This window comes from Hemicordylus capensis, chromosome 2, assembly GCF_027244095.1.
Source record: "Hemicordylus capensis ecotype Gifberg chromosome 2, rHemCap1.1.pri, whole genome shotgun sequence".
Lineage (NCBI taxonomy): Eukaryota > Metazoa > Chordata > Lepidosauria > Squamata > Cordylidae > Hemicordylus > Hemicordylus capensis.
In genome coordinates this window covers 311169032-311183466 of record NC_069658.1, presented here as the reverse complement: position 1 = coordinate 311183466, position 14435 = coordinate 311169032, and the positions used below count along the sequence as shown (strand labels likewise).

Sequence of the window (14435 nt, the reverse complement as noted above, 5' to 3'; positions counted from 1 at the left end):
CGGGGAAGGACGGATACCCCGTTGCCTCTGGCATGCAGGCAGGCAGGCAGGCAAGCGGGTGGGTGGGTGGTGGCAGAAGAGGAGCTGCGTGGCCATGCCTCTCCAAGCAGCAGCAGCCGCCTCTCCTCCTGCAGCCGAGAAGGTGGTGGTGGTGGTGCTGCTGCTGCTCCTGCCTCTTCCCCCTGCAGGGGGCTCTTCTGGGCTGCGCGCCCCGGCCCAGGACGGGCGTCTTCCTTGCCAGGCTCGGCGTGCATGCGGCGGCTCAGCGCCTCGCCCTCTCTCTTTGGGTGGGCGCGGGAAAGACACTGCCCTGTAATGCGCAGGCCCTGGCACGGAAGCAGCGACGACGCTGTCTGCCTCCAGGAGCTTCTTTGTTTGGATAAATTATGGCCTTGAGAACCAAGAAGGGAATTAGCAGCAGGTGAAAGAAGCTTATTTATAACGCTGCAGTTGATCGCAGTTGGGTTTTTTTTTGGGGGGGGGAGGGGGTTTGACGGACTGGCACTCAGCCCTCTGTGGACCGGCAGCAGTCCCTGGACCGGCCGTTGAGAAACCGTGGTCTTTAAGACTTCCCACAATACACAACAACTCCTGACTAGACGTATTTAAGATTGCATTGATATTGCCTTTTTACATGTATATAAATAAAAGCTAACACTTCCCCCCACAAAAGAAATCAAACACCAAAGGAAATTTCCCAGGAAAAGCAAGCTGAAGATACTTATACTGGGCAACATCCAGGATAAATTGGTCATGACTAAATCCCACTGAAATTAATGGGTGAAATTAATTTATGACTAATTTGTCTCATTGGTTTCAACAGAGCTTGGTTATGGCTAACTAGCCTGTATGTAGCCCTCTGTTTTTTCAAGCAGCCAGGTCCTCACTGTCATCCACCCACAAAGGGTTGTTCTCCGTCCTCTTCACTCCTCTGCCTGAAGCAGTGGTGGTGATGGCAAGCTTTGCATTCTTCCCCTAAGTTATTGTTTGCTCCTTCCACGATCAGCTTCAGTGGTGAGAGGGGATGGAAGCGGATGGTGCCACTGCCTGCATTCAGCATTACATGCAGACAACTTCCGGTCTGAGCTGGGAGCACATGTGCTGCACAAAGGAGGCTCCCACCCACTGGCAAGGTGCAATGGGGTGGGGTTGGGGGTGGTGCCTTCACAAAAGGCAGATGCTGCACAATGTACATGGCAGGGGTCTACTAAGAATACAGCCCCAAGGCTGTAAGTGCACCTGGCTTCTCAGGAAGCACAGAGGACTGGGGCACTAACGAATTGTGCCCCTGTGGCCTAATGCTGCCAACATCCCGGACATCCCCATTTTCATCTGTGCAATGACAGAGGGTATGCCATGAGATCGTCTGCTGCAGAAATGATCTTTCCTCAGGAAAGGAAACACAGAATGAAGCAGCGAACTTCATTCTCCATTCTGGGACTGGTCCAGATTGACAGAATGGTTGGCGGTTGGCAAAAGTAAACCATCTTGAACTGTAAACCTCATGAAATTCCATCACACATTTACTGCAAATGCTACACTAGCTCAAAAGGGCCTTGTATGCCTGGGAGGGGAGTGAACATACAGAAATCTTTAGATAATATCCTCTTAAACTTACTTTGCACTTGTAGATTCCCCCTTTTATTACCACATTTGTAAACCCTTTTATTAAATGCACAAACCTAGACCACACTCACCAACGTCTGTCACAACCCATTTTATTAATGCAGCCCATTGGATTGTATGCCTCAGAGTGAAAATCCAAGCCACAAGTTTGACTAATTTTGCTTCCAGCCCACTCCCCACCCCCAATTCTCAACACTGGAAAAAACATTATCAAGGAATTCAGACTTGTCAATATTAATAATTAGCAACACATTTATTTTCCCCATACATACACAGCCCCCTTTATTCACTTATTGCATTGAAGTAAAGTTATTTATGTAACAGCCAAGTGGGTATAGTTTTAATTTTTTTTTCCTCATGGCAGGAACACAACTGGGAGGTTGCACTGGTAGTTCTGGGTTGCCCTCCGCGGCTTCCTGTGTGCCTTCATATACAGAAACATATCTAATGTTTGTTTAAGTTGCTACTTCAAATGAAGGCTGAGGCTGTTGCTCTTTCTGTCTGGTTGACTGATAATTAAAGGGAAACCATGTTAACTGAGTGAATGAAATTATAACTGATTTTTCAAATTCAATGTTTTATGAACATCAATTCAGCAGGGGGGAAATTAGCCACCCCCTCATGTTGTTTCAGGTTTCTCATTTTTCTGAGCACTAGGTAGCTCCAGGAGCAGCCTTTTCCTCATATGTATTTCTGTACAAATATACACATTTTGGAGTGGGTAGAAGGCAAGCCCTCAAACAGACAGTGCTAGGCCTTAAAGCACCATTAGTCCACCCCAAATAGTACAGCCTTGCAGTCCTCCAAGGCTTCTTCCTGTCAGCCAGCTGCCTTCACTGATTACATTCAAAACTGTCAAGCAGATGGGGTGTGTCCAGTTAGTAGCCACTAGACACCAAAGGATATTAAGCAAACATCTTCACCTTGCAATTTCTATGAATGATCCCGAGAGAAGGTCATTTTGAGATCCTTGCAGCAATACTAAAGCAGCATTCATCAAACCTTTTTGAGCTTGAGTTTCATGTTCTGCTTTGAACACTTATTCTGCTTCTCCCCTACCGTGCAGTCTCACACCAACCATCTGTTCCACAGTTGAGTACATGATAAGATTGTTGCACACAGGCATATGCGTGCAGCTTGCTGCTGTGTACAAAGATCGTGAGACTGGCTAATCCAACACTAACATTGGAAGCGGAATAGAGCAGGACATCTCAAATCCCTCCTAACCCCTTGTGTGGAACTCTGGGTAGAAGTGCAGAAAGAAAGGCAGAAGGAGGGCGGGCCACCTCCCTCAAAACATATCCCCACTCATAATTTGCATATTTCATGTTAGTTTGGGTGTGTGGATAGGGTGGTTGTTGTTTTTAAAAATTATGATATATGGTTTGGAGTTTTTAAGATTGTAAGTTACTCTGGTAAGAATTTGTGGGAAAGCTGCTACTGATTCTGCTATCAATATCTATGGACTGCTTTTCAACAAAAGTTCTCAAAGTGGATTACATAGAAATATAAATAAATAAATAACATGGTTCCTCCCTGTCCCCCAAAGACTCATAAGGTAAACATCTAAAAATAAGCAGAAGGTAAATAGGGTAATTTGTGGGTATTCCACCACCACCTAGGTCTGGTCTAGAGGAGGAGCTGTGCTGCCACTGCTACCGCTGCTGTTGCTGCCGCTGCCACCACCACCATGCCTTCAGACTACAGGAGCCCTCTCGCCTGCCCCATTAAGATTTTTTGTTTAGGTAGGCATGGTTCCTCCCTTTGCTTGTAAAGGGGAATCCTCAGCAGTTTACCCTTTACAAGCATGCCTCCTCGAACCACTGAATGGGTACCAAACCGGTTCATTAGTACCAGGGCTAGTTTGACTCAAATTTGGACCAACATCCCTTTTTGGGGTCGGGTTAGGTTTGAGTCTGGACCAGCTGAACAGGGCCGGTTCTATTTGAATCAGGTTCAAATAGAACTGGTTTTGCAGTACACACACCCCAATTATCCTCCATAAGTTGGACAATGTCATTAATTTAAAAACTGAAGAGAAAGGGAGCCAGCACACTTTGCTTTTCACCTCTGTTGGTTGGAATTGGAGTGGTAAGGGGTCCTGAAGAAGACAGCCTCACTTTCACAGAAGTATTCAAATAAAGTGCTCTAACTAGAAGCAAGTGACATTTGTCAGTAGTAGTGTGAGATATTTTAGACCACAGTAGCTCTCAGTCGATGGTGTCAAAAGCAGATCAACAAAGAGCTGAAAATAACTTGCCCTTCCTAGAGTGTGCATTTTTGTTTATGAGATGATTGGAGACATATTCATATTTGACTCCTTGTCTCTAAGTCTTGTTTGCATGGTATGTTTTACTCCTCTGTTACTAGATACGCAAATAGAGCTGAGATGAGCATGGGGACTGACTCCTGATATCTCAAACACATTGAGGACTTCCTAAAATTGTTCTGTGCATTTCCTATGGAAAGGGGCATTTACCAAGGCTACCCCCAAATGAAATATTTCAGGTCTTCAATACAGTCAATTGTCGTCAATTGTCTACCTTTTGCTCCCACTCAGCTTTCTGATGATAGCTCTCTAATCCATGCCAGCAAAGTGGTTCATGAAGAGATGCTGGATGGACAGGTAAACAATCAGACTCACAGATGTGTGGGACATTATATATAAGATATTCCAATTCCAGTCCTAGATCTTCTGTATGGGATATGGAATATTTATAGTTGATGCTAGAGGGAGTCAAGGGGGGGGGAACAAGTGCTCCTCAGACAAGTAGCTCACCCCTGCTCTCATTGTTTGACTCATAGCTGAATCATAAACTGGAAATCAAAATAATTCTGCAATCCTAAGCATAATTACTTGAAAGTTTTCTCCATGAAAACCAATTGGACCTACTTCAAAGAAAATATATTTATGACTGAAGCAATAATGCAAAATATATTGTGACTTCTCCTTCAGAAATCTAATATGTGGGACAAAGTTCATTCCCTTGAATTGTACTTCCCCTTCTACACCCCACCCAATATAATTTTTTTATGTTGCTGCTCGTGGAAATATCTTTATTTGTGATAGCAGTAAAGAGCCTTGTTCCAAGTATGCCAGTGTAGAAGTCAAATAACAGTTTATTCTTCCAGGTGATGAACAAAATCACATGCTTCATTTGACTCAGATATTTAAAGTTGAAACATGTAGCTAAGCATTTTGCTGTAGAAGGATGAATTTAAGCACATCCATTTGAACTTTGGATCCTCAAGGTCTTAATGAAAACATATTAATTCAAATAAATCCCTTGCATCAGGTTAGTTATTTGCCCAAGTGTGATTTGCTTTTTGAAACAATATAAACAATATAAACAATATAAATCACATCCATCTTTTCACAATTTCTCTGTATTCCATTTTAAAAAACTTTTCATGAGGCTATTAAAACATCAAGATGACCAGTATTTATGGAAACAAATCTTTCCTTTAAATATCATTTGTGACATGCTTGATAAATAAATCTCTCCAGCTACAGAAATGGTTCAGTGGCAATACAAATGTCTAAATGTCAGCTGAAATGAACTGCATTTGATTTCAACTAGTCCAAAGGAAATCTATTTTGCTGCTCTTTGGTATTATTTGTAAATATGACAATCATTGTTGCTTATGAGCTGGCTTTAATTGGAAATGGAATTGCTTTACTTCTCTTTTAAAGATAGCCTGTATTTGATACAAACATGTATATAGCTGACCTACAAGTATAAGTGACTCTCCAAGTAGTCAGATGATCTACCAGAGCCTCATCAGGTAATCTACAGAAAATGTGGTTAGGCTGTGGGTATGGCCAAAGCACAGTGCTGGCTAAAAGACATTAAAGGGGGAAATACCCAACTGTAAGCTCTTTTGGGTAAGGGACAAATTCCAACCAAGGCTGATGTGCTTAAACCTTCAATCAGACTAGGAAGAAGATACCAGAATACTATCTGATAGGGGCTGTGCATTACATCTGGCTCAACAGAAATGTCATACCCAACAGACTGTCTGTTGCGCATTGCTGGAGTTTTTCCATGGAAAGAGTTGGGACTGGAAAATGATGACCACTTGCTGGGATCTTGCCTCCAGTATTTATAGGGCCTAAAAGGGGTAAGGCTTATCTGATCATCCAGGGATAAATAGTAGAAATGTGCATGAATCCTATTTTGTGGTTCAATTCAAGCTCAATTCAGTTCAAGCTCAAAATACTCAAATTGATTTGGCAAAACAGCAGCCATTGGCAGCTGTTTCGATGAATCAACTGGAATCAATTTGAGTGATTTGAGTGATTCAGCCATAGGGTACAATGAGGAACTTGGATCAGAGTTGTTCCCCATGGGTAAGTCCTACCTATGATGGATAGGGGATGATGGGTTCTACCTACCAACCGGCCTACAAAAGAAATGGGCAAGTGGGCAATTAATTTTCCCACCAACCTTTCCCTAAACCCCCCATAAGATCCTATTGATTTTTTGGGGGGGAGGGGAGGGGAGGTAAAACTTTTTCTTAAAAATGCCTGCTTGCCCATTTCTTTTGTAAGTTGGGTGCTAGGTAGCACCCATCACACCATACCATCATGCCATACCAAAAACTCACTTAGGTGTCCCTAGGACCTAACCATAACCATGGGGAGCAATGGGGTATTTTGAGTTCCCCATTGTTCCCTATGGTTTAGTGCACAACAAGCAGAGCGCAAAATTTTGCAACCCTGCCTTGAAAAACACCGCAGAACAGAAGCACACAGTCCCTCCCAAAACAGATCATATTTTGCCAAACACATAGTCCAAAAATGGCCAAAAAAGAACCACTGACACAGAATCCACTGCCAGTCACAGTGCCTGAGCTACAGTAACATCACTCGCACAAGTTGCTCTCTCTCACACAAACATTGATTGATTGAATTTCTATACTACCTAATATAGAATTATCTAGACTGTGTCCAGAATTAAAACATAATATAAAATATAAAACATTTAAAATTCATTAAAAAAATTAAAATCATGATAGATTAAAAACACATTAAAATTTTAAAAATTGGTTTCAGTTAAAAGCCTGGGAAAATAGGTACGTCTTCAGGGTCCTCCTAAAAACAAAAAGAGAAGGAGATGCTCTTATTTCAGCAGGGAACTCATTCCAAAGCCCTGAGGCAGCCACAGAGAAGGCCCAGCCCTGAGTTGCCACCAAACGAGTTAGCGGCAACAATAACCGGACCTCTCCAGATGATCTTAATAGGTGACAGGGTACATGACAGAGAAGGTGCTCTCTTAAGTACCCTGGACGTAATAACTAGTACTTTGTATTTCATTCAGAAACATATCGGTAGCTAGTCACAAAATATGACTACTTCAGCATTGAAACAGCTGCCACAGCAGCACCTTTAGAAGCCAGCAAGCTTAGTCATAAACTCAACTGGAACAACATTTTCAGCCACATTTTGACTGAGTACACCTTGCAATGCAGATTGCAGAGCAGACCAGAGCAGTGAGTGAAGCTCTAAGTCATAACCTTGATCAGGTTATAGGACTCTAAATTCTATAACCTGACCAAGAAGGGGGATGTCTCATCTTCTGGAGTCTTCTGCTGTGGACTTCCAGTGTAGTCACCAGCTGGAGTATGCAAGGAGTTGCTCTTGGGCTGAGCAGACTCCAGGACTCAACAGCTGGTGGGAGGGTAGGTGGACACCAGTCAAGTACCTACCCACCCACATAATACCCCCCGCCCCCACAAAGGGAATCAGAGAGAGCCTGGCAGGTGGGCACCAGATAGAACACAGCAGCTTACATAAACTAAAAATGAATCCACCAGGCACACAGACAGCAGCAGCAAGAATGCAGCTTGGGGCTGCAAAAGAAAAAGAAAAAGCACAGTACCCCAGTTATTAAAGCCACTGGGGGCTATAAACAAGAAGAAAAAAATACATAGAAAGGGGGAGAAGTTCAAAGAAGCATCCATCTAAACCCATTGTGGGCTGCTGGCACAATTAAAAAAAATACATAAAACAACAGCACAGCACCCCAGTTATGAAAGCCACTGGGGTCTGGATACAAGCATTAACAAAACAACAACAACAACAACAATAAACATTTCAAGCAGCACCCAGTTAAAGCCATTCAGGGTGGCCGGTACAAAAAAACACAGATCAAGAAAATAAAAGTAGTTGTTGATACTGCAAATTAAAAGGGGGGTGGGTGGGAATAGAGATCCAGCAGGCACTCTCTATCTCTCTTCATTCACTGGGCCAGGCAGGCAGGTTTAGACCACCACCAGTCTGTGCTCTCAGTCTTGCTGCTAGAGATGTGCATGGAACCGGTTTGGAGGCACTTTATTGGCTTCTGAACTGGTTTGAACTTTAAGGACAGGGGAGGGTAAACTTACCCCTCCCGCCACTTCCCCCCTGCCAGTGCTCCATTGTACTATCCAGCTGCCTTATCCCCTCGTCAGACCAGAAGTAAGCAGAAGTACCCAGCATGTGTGCACATCGGGCATGTGCACATCATGCATGCACCCAACTTGTGTCTGCACGCATGCTGGTTACTTCCACTTATTTCCAGTCCAATGAGGTTGGACAATGGGGTTGCAGGGAGATACACTGCTGTCCTGCTGAACTGGTTTACAATGGAGCACCAGTGGGGAAAAAGTGGTAGGAGGAATAAGCTCACCCTCCCCCACCCTTAAAGTAACCCCCCCACACCATTGAATGTCCCTTTGCCAGTTCTGTGGACATCTCTAGTTGCTGTTGTAGTCTCTTTCTCTGATCCTTCTCTGCTGAGGCACAAATGGTTCTCTGTCTCTCTGCCTCCAAGCAGCCCCTTAAATACATTTTGAAAATCCCTCCTTTGGACTCCTTCCTCTCTGCTCCCTCCACCCAGCCAATGGGGTTACAGTTGCCCATGACAACACCTGAGTTGAATGATAATAAGCCAACCAAGGAGCAAAGAGATTCTAAGCCAATCAGAAGCCAGTGCCAGAAAACCAATCAGCAAGGCAAAAACAGCCCTCCAAAATGGTGCTCGCCACTTGAATAACTCAAATTAACTTGAGCTTGAATCAGGGCTGATTTGATTTAAATTCAAATCAGGCCCTTTATTCAACCTGAGTTTGAAGCACTCTAATCATCCTGATTCAAGCTTGAATCGATTCAACTCAAATCAACTTGCAACTTGCACAAATTTAACAGACAGCTCTTGGATCCAATGAGAAGATCTGGAGCCAGGTCTCACGATCAGTGAGACCCGGTTTGTGCAGCAGAGTGGGAAGAGTGGGCTAAGCCCGCTCTCCCCGCTCACAATCAGAGAGGGAGCCCTGGGTGGCCGGATCGGCCGCACACATGATTGCCGGCTCCATGACGGAGCCGGCGGGGGCTGGGGAGCCGTGTGCCCCCCAGAATCTCCAGTATGCCCTGCGCGAGTGTGCAGGGCATACTAGAGAGACCCCTGGAGCTGGGAGGTGGCTTTGTGCCTCCCCTCACGGGTTCTACTAATGAGTAACCGTGCTGCGGAGCCGCGCTGCGGCTACTCACGATTGGGAAGCCTGGGTTTGTGGAGCGCTCACTCTGCAAACCCGGGCTTAGGGGAAGGCTACAAAAGTGGGCTAGCCGCTTGTAAGCCACTGGGCTCACCTGTGAGCCTGGTGGTTTACATGAGCAGCAAAAATCGGGCTAGGCTTTCCTAGCCCAATTTTTGCTGCTCGTGAGAATAGCCCCCTGGTGTATTTTTGATTTCACACTGGTCTTCAGCCAGTTTGAATCCCCACCCTCTTTTAAACTTGATGTCCCTCCTCCTAAATGGGTCTGTACTTACATGATTAAACGTGGGTCGGGTCTGGACCTGTTTACCTATTGTGGAGGGATTAATACTGTACCTGATGGCTGTATCTCTTCAATAACTATAGGCAAAGATGCCACTCATTCCATAACAAAAGTGAGAAATGTCCCTATTCAGAGCCTTCAGTGGGGAGTGGGTTTTGTTACAGGGATACATATACACACATAAGGAGCTGTTTTGTGCAGCTTCAGTTTAAAAATGACTTTTCCCATTTTTAAATATTTTCCTTCTAGGTCCTGTGAGTGACCCAGGTGCTTCTGGGATTGGTAGTTTTCTTTGAAGCATTTATATTGAACCAGCAGAAGGCAGATTCGTGTGTGTGAGAGTGCGTACATGTACGTACATACTTCCTTCAGAGTGGAGAGTGAAGATAAAAAATATGCATACTGCCCCTATCCAGTCAAAGGTTAAGGGGGAGGAGGAAGAGAAGAAGGCAGGGAGGGGCATCTGACAGACATATTTGATCTCTGACATGACACACACAACACAACAGTTGGGAGTGACTAACATGGCTGTTTCCGATAGTGCCACTGTCAGGTTGCATAGCATTGTGTTAAATCTGATGTGTTTGGGCTAGGGATGTGCATGGAACCAGCGGGGGCTGGTTCAACGGTGGGGGGTGGCTTTAAGGGTGGGGGAGGATGCACTCCCCCCCGCCACATTTTCCCCAGTGGCGCACTATTCCCTGAAAGCCTGTCAGGGCAGCAGCATACCTCCTTGCTGCCCCGTTCCGATGCTGTCGGGAAGTAACTGGAAGTAGGAGCAGAGACTGCCCGCATTGCATGTGCATGTGCGCACCTGTCGTGCGTGAACACAATGCATGCAGTCGTAGCTACTACTTCCAGTTACTTCCGGACACCATCGGAACAGGGTGGCAGGGATGTGTGCTGCCGCCCCAACGGGCTTTAAGGGAATAGTGCACTGGCGGGGGAAACGCGGTGGGTGTGTGTATAGGTGCATCCCCCAGCCCTTAAAGCCACCCCCCACTGTTGAACCCTTGAGCTGACCGGGGTTCGAACCAGTTCAGAGGCCTGAAAAAGGGGCCTCTCAACCGGTTCATGCACATCTCTAGTTTGGGTCTTACACAGGCCTAGTAATTGGGTATCCATTCTGAGGCCCTTTGCAATACAGCTGCTTAGAGAGGTGAGGTTTGTAAGCAAGAAGATCTTCAGGGCAAGTTTCACACTATATAATCTTCCAGCCTTTTCCTCATAAAGCATTAAATATATGAACCTGGAAAGTAGTGTCATTAATTGGTGTTTAGATTACACAAGTGGTGGGAAGAAATAAGCCACATATAATCCCTGCAGCATTTTTTTCTTACGAAGACTGTTGCTGGAATCCTGAGGTTTTGGCTTTAAATTTTGAAAATTAAACATTTTATTTATCCAATGATTGTGGAGAATATTTAAGAAAACATAGAAAGTGGGGGGGGGGAGAAAAAGAAATGAGCCACCTACACAAAAGAGCAGTTGGGACCAGGGAAACGGTTAGGAAATTAGGGTGATTGGCCTTGATATAACAGATATCTTGCAGATCTTTTAAGCAGGATCCATTTCTTCTTCTTCTTCTTCTTCTTCTTCTTCTTCTTCTTCTTCTTCTTCTTCTTCTTCTTCTTCTTCTTCTTCTTCTTCTTCTTCTATTTATATACCACTTTAAAGTTCTCAAAATGGATTACATAGAAAAAAAATTAAGATTGTTCCCTATCTCAAAAGGGCTCACAATCTAAAAAGAAACATAAGGTAGACACCAACAACAATCCACTGAAGGGATGCTGTACTAGGGCTAGACAGGCCAGTTACTCTCCCCCTGCTAAATTTCACGGAATCACCACTTTGAAAGGTGCCTCTTTGCTCAGTTAGCAGGGAATCCAGGTGTATGTCACTCCAGCCATAGAAGGGGGAATCAAGTGTACTACTCAGGGCACCACGAATGGTCAGGTTCCCCAATCCTTCAATTTGGGATGAAGCAGAGAAAGAGGGTCGAGTAAGTCACCCTGTTTAACCTCATAGTCATCTTATTTAATATCATAAATAGCAACCAACTGCACAGAGTAAAACTGAAAGGGGGCCTGTTTGCTTAGCCTGAATTTACCTCACCCTAGTGCTTGTAGGCATAACTTCTATTTCATGCAGCAACATCTAGCCCCTGTCTGCTGCAAGTGGTCCAACCTCAAATCGGAACAAAGTCCTACTGTGGAGGCCCACCAAGGAACATAAAAAGCTGACTTGTACCAAGTCAGACTATTGGTCCATCTAGCTCAAAATTGTCTACAATAACCGGCAATGGCTCTCCAAGATTTCAGGCAGGAGTCTTTCCCAGCCATCTCCTAACTGGAGATGTCAGCAAAAGGGCCCCAACATAGAGACTCAAAGGACACCATACAGAACCATGTGTAAAAATGGGTGCTTTCTGAGTATCAACCAATTGTACATTTTGAAATGGTTGCCAATATTTTTTCTGGCTTGTGCCAGTCACTAGACCCAGTGATGAAGCCTCTAGTCAGTTAGATTGAAGGTTATGAAGTACCCAGTTACCCAATAGGTCTGCAAAGCAGCTTGGGGATAAAAAGAACCCTGCTAGGCCCTGCATTGCAACCGATTAACCAAATGATTTTTAAAATCTGTTCTCCTGTTACACCAACTCAGGCATTTTCTTTAGAGAGCTGACATTTTTCATTTCAAATCCATTCCAGACAGTTGAATTTAAAACAAAATTGCTGCAAAGCATACAGAAAGCTGTGAATATGTAAGTTTCATGCAAAGTGTAAAACCAAGTGAGTGAAACTATTTTTCTTCCTCTTTCATTGGTGCCACTATTTCAACTTTGTGTGAGTAAAACCGGTGTTTAGCTTGGCTCTGGTGAAGTGAAATGAAATAAGCTGGCCTACCAAACAATCCCAGCTTTGTGTGCACAGTAATGATTAGATTTTGTGGAAACGAGGAGAAATATGGCACTTACTCAAGGTTCTCAGGGCAATTGGAAATTAGGATGCACTGGAAAGAGAATGTTGTTCTTGAGCTGAAGCAATTAACAATTGTGGTAATAAAACATCTCGAAGTATCCCATCAGAGCCAAATTAAGTACTAATTTGCAATGGGTAGGAAAATATTTTTTCTGGTTTTAGACTTCATAATTTGTGTGTAACGTACTTGGGGTGGAAAAATAGAACATATATGATAACTCAGTATAACTGAGATAACAGAAATTCTATCGCTTAATGTATCTGTTGGATTTCCGTGATTATAAGTCAGTAGTTTCCTCTATACAGAAGTGTAACATTAACTTGCCACTTGGAAAACTTCTGATCGTATAGACTTGCATAATTGCAGAGGTGAGTGAAATGTAGTATAACCCTAAAGGGATGTGCTGCAGAGGCAACAAGCCTCTAGTACCTTTAAGAGGCCAAATGCTGAAGAGGGAAATTCACCAAGAGAAGTTTTTCTCACCCCAATCTGACAAGCTGCACCTGCCAAAATGTTGGGATATGCAACAGCTGCAGCCTAACTTACTGTGTATAGTTTGCATGTAATCTGCTATTAAGCCAGAGGGGGCACTGTAGCTTCCTCAGTACTGGTTGGGCTAGCTAGGAGTTTCTATTAGTGGTGTGCACGAACCGGTCCGGAGGCCATTTTAAAGGCCTCCGGTCCGGTCCGGACATGGGGCGGTTCAGCGGTCCGACGCCGGGGTGGGGGTTCCTTTAAGGGCAGGGGGAGGGTGTACTTATCCCTCCTGCCACTTCCCCCCCACCAGCGCGTGTATTTTAGTAAGCATTTGGAGTGGCAGGGTACCTCCCTGCTGCCCCTTCCCCCGGTCGTCAGCAAAAGGCTTCAGAAAGTTTGCAGAATTGGGTCCTTTTAAGAGTTATATGGTGATACCAATCTACAACAGCTGGGGTTAATTTGTATATTGTACTATATATTCTACATCAGAGTTGAGCATTCATGCTCACTTTTTTCTGAAGAAAGTAAAGTATACAGACCTACAATTTAAAAGTACTTTTTACTTGGAGAATACCATGTAAGTAATGATGTTTAATGTTTATAAGTATGCATGTATAATTCAAGATGCTCAGTAAGAATGAATATACTGTGTAATAGCTTCATGATATGATATCTCTATAGTGCTGCAGTGGAGAAAGAAGCTATACAATGGTTGCTCCAAAAGCCACTGAGGAAGATCAGGAGGATTGAAACACATTTGGCTGGCATAAACTACTTTGATTGCATACTCTTCAGAAGAATTCCAACAATAAGAGCACAGACTTTTGGCAAGCTCCAATATGCACAATTGCAGTGCACTTGTTTACTTACATGTTGTAGGAATGGCAGTATAATTATTTTATGGAATTTTATTTGATTAGTGTTTGTATCATTGTGATTTCACACATTTGCAATTTACATAGTGAAAATAAAATTGTGGTTTCTATGTTCACAACAGATTAGGATCTACAGTATATCTATATGTGGTGGGTTGTTTTTCTCATTTCTGTTGGTTCTTTTACCCACTACAAATTCCTTGTTGTTTTGTTCATAGAAAGGCTGCCCATAATTTAGAATATTTTTAACCTCCTTTTTTGCCTGGAGTTCTCAGGTGGATATCACATGTGTCAATCGGCCACCAATGGCCTGTGAGTGCTAAGCTGGTACAATGCTTCTCTTAAAGTCCCATGTGTCCTGAGGACCGTGTTGGGATATGCAACAGCTGCAGCCTAATTTACTGTGTATAGTTTGCATGTAATCTGTGATGTAGCCAGAGGGGGCACTGTAGCTTCCTCATCACTGGTTGGGCTAGCTAGGACTTTCTATTCTCCTTCCTGTTCCTGTTTGTTCCTGTCCCTGTGTCTGAGTCAGCAAGCTCTGTACTGATCTCTAAGTATTTGTCTCACAAGTAAAGTTATCTTAAACCTTTATCTGGGGTTTGTTCTTAAGCCACACAGACAGCTCATATTCTGCAACAGGAAGGTGGAAGTTG

The 14435-nt window shown here is 43.9% G+C and overlaps 1 long non-coding RNA gene across 1 annotated transcript; it reads left to right on the top strand.

Annotated features, from left to right (window-relative positions):
- Positions 1-269: 269 nt before the first annotated feature.
- LOC128342379 (uncharacterized) lies at positions 270-13856 on the top strand. The gene is made up of 3 exons (XR_008314945.1): positions 270-421; positions 12157-12237; positions 13586-13856. It is a non-coding gene; the product is annotated as an uncharacterized LOC128342379 (long non-coding RNA).
- Positions 13857-14435: the final 579 nt, after the last annotated feature.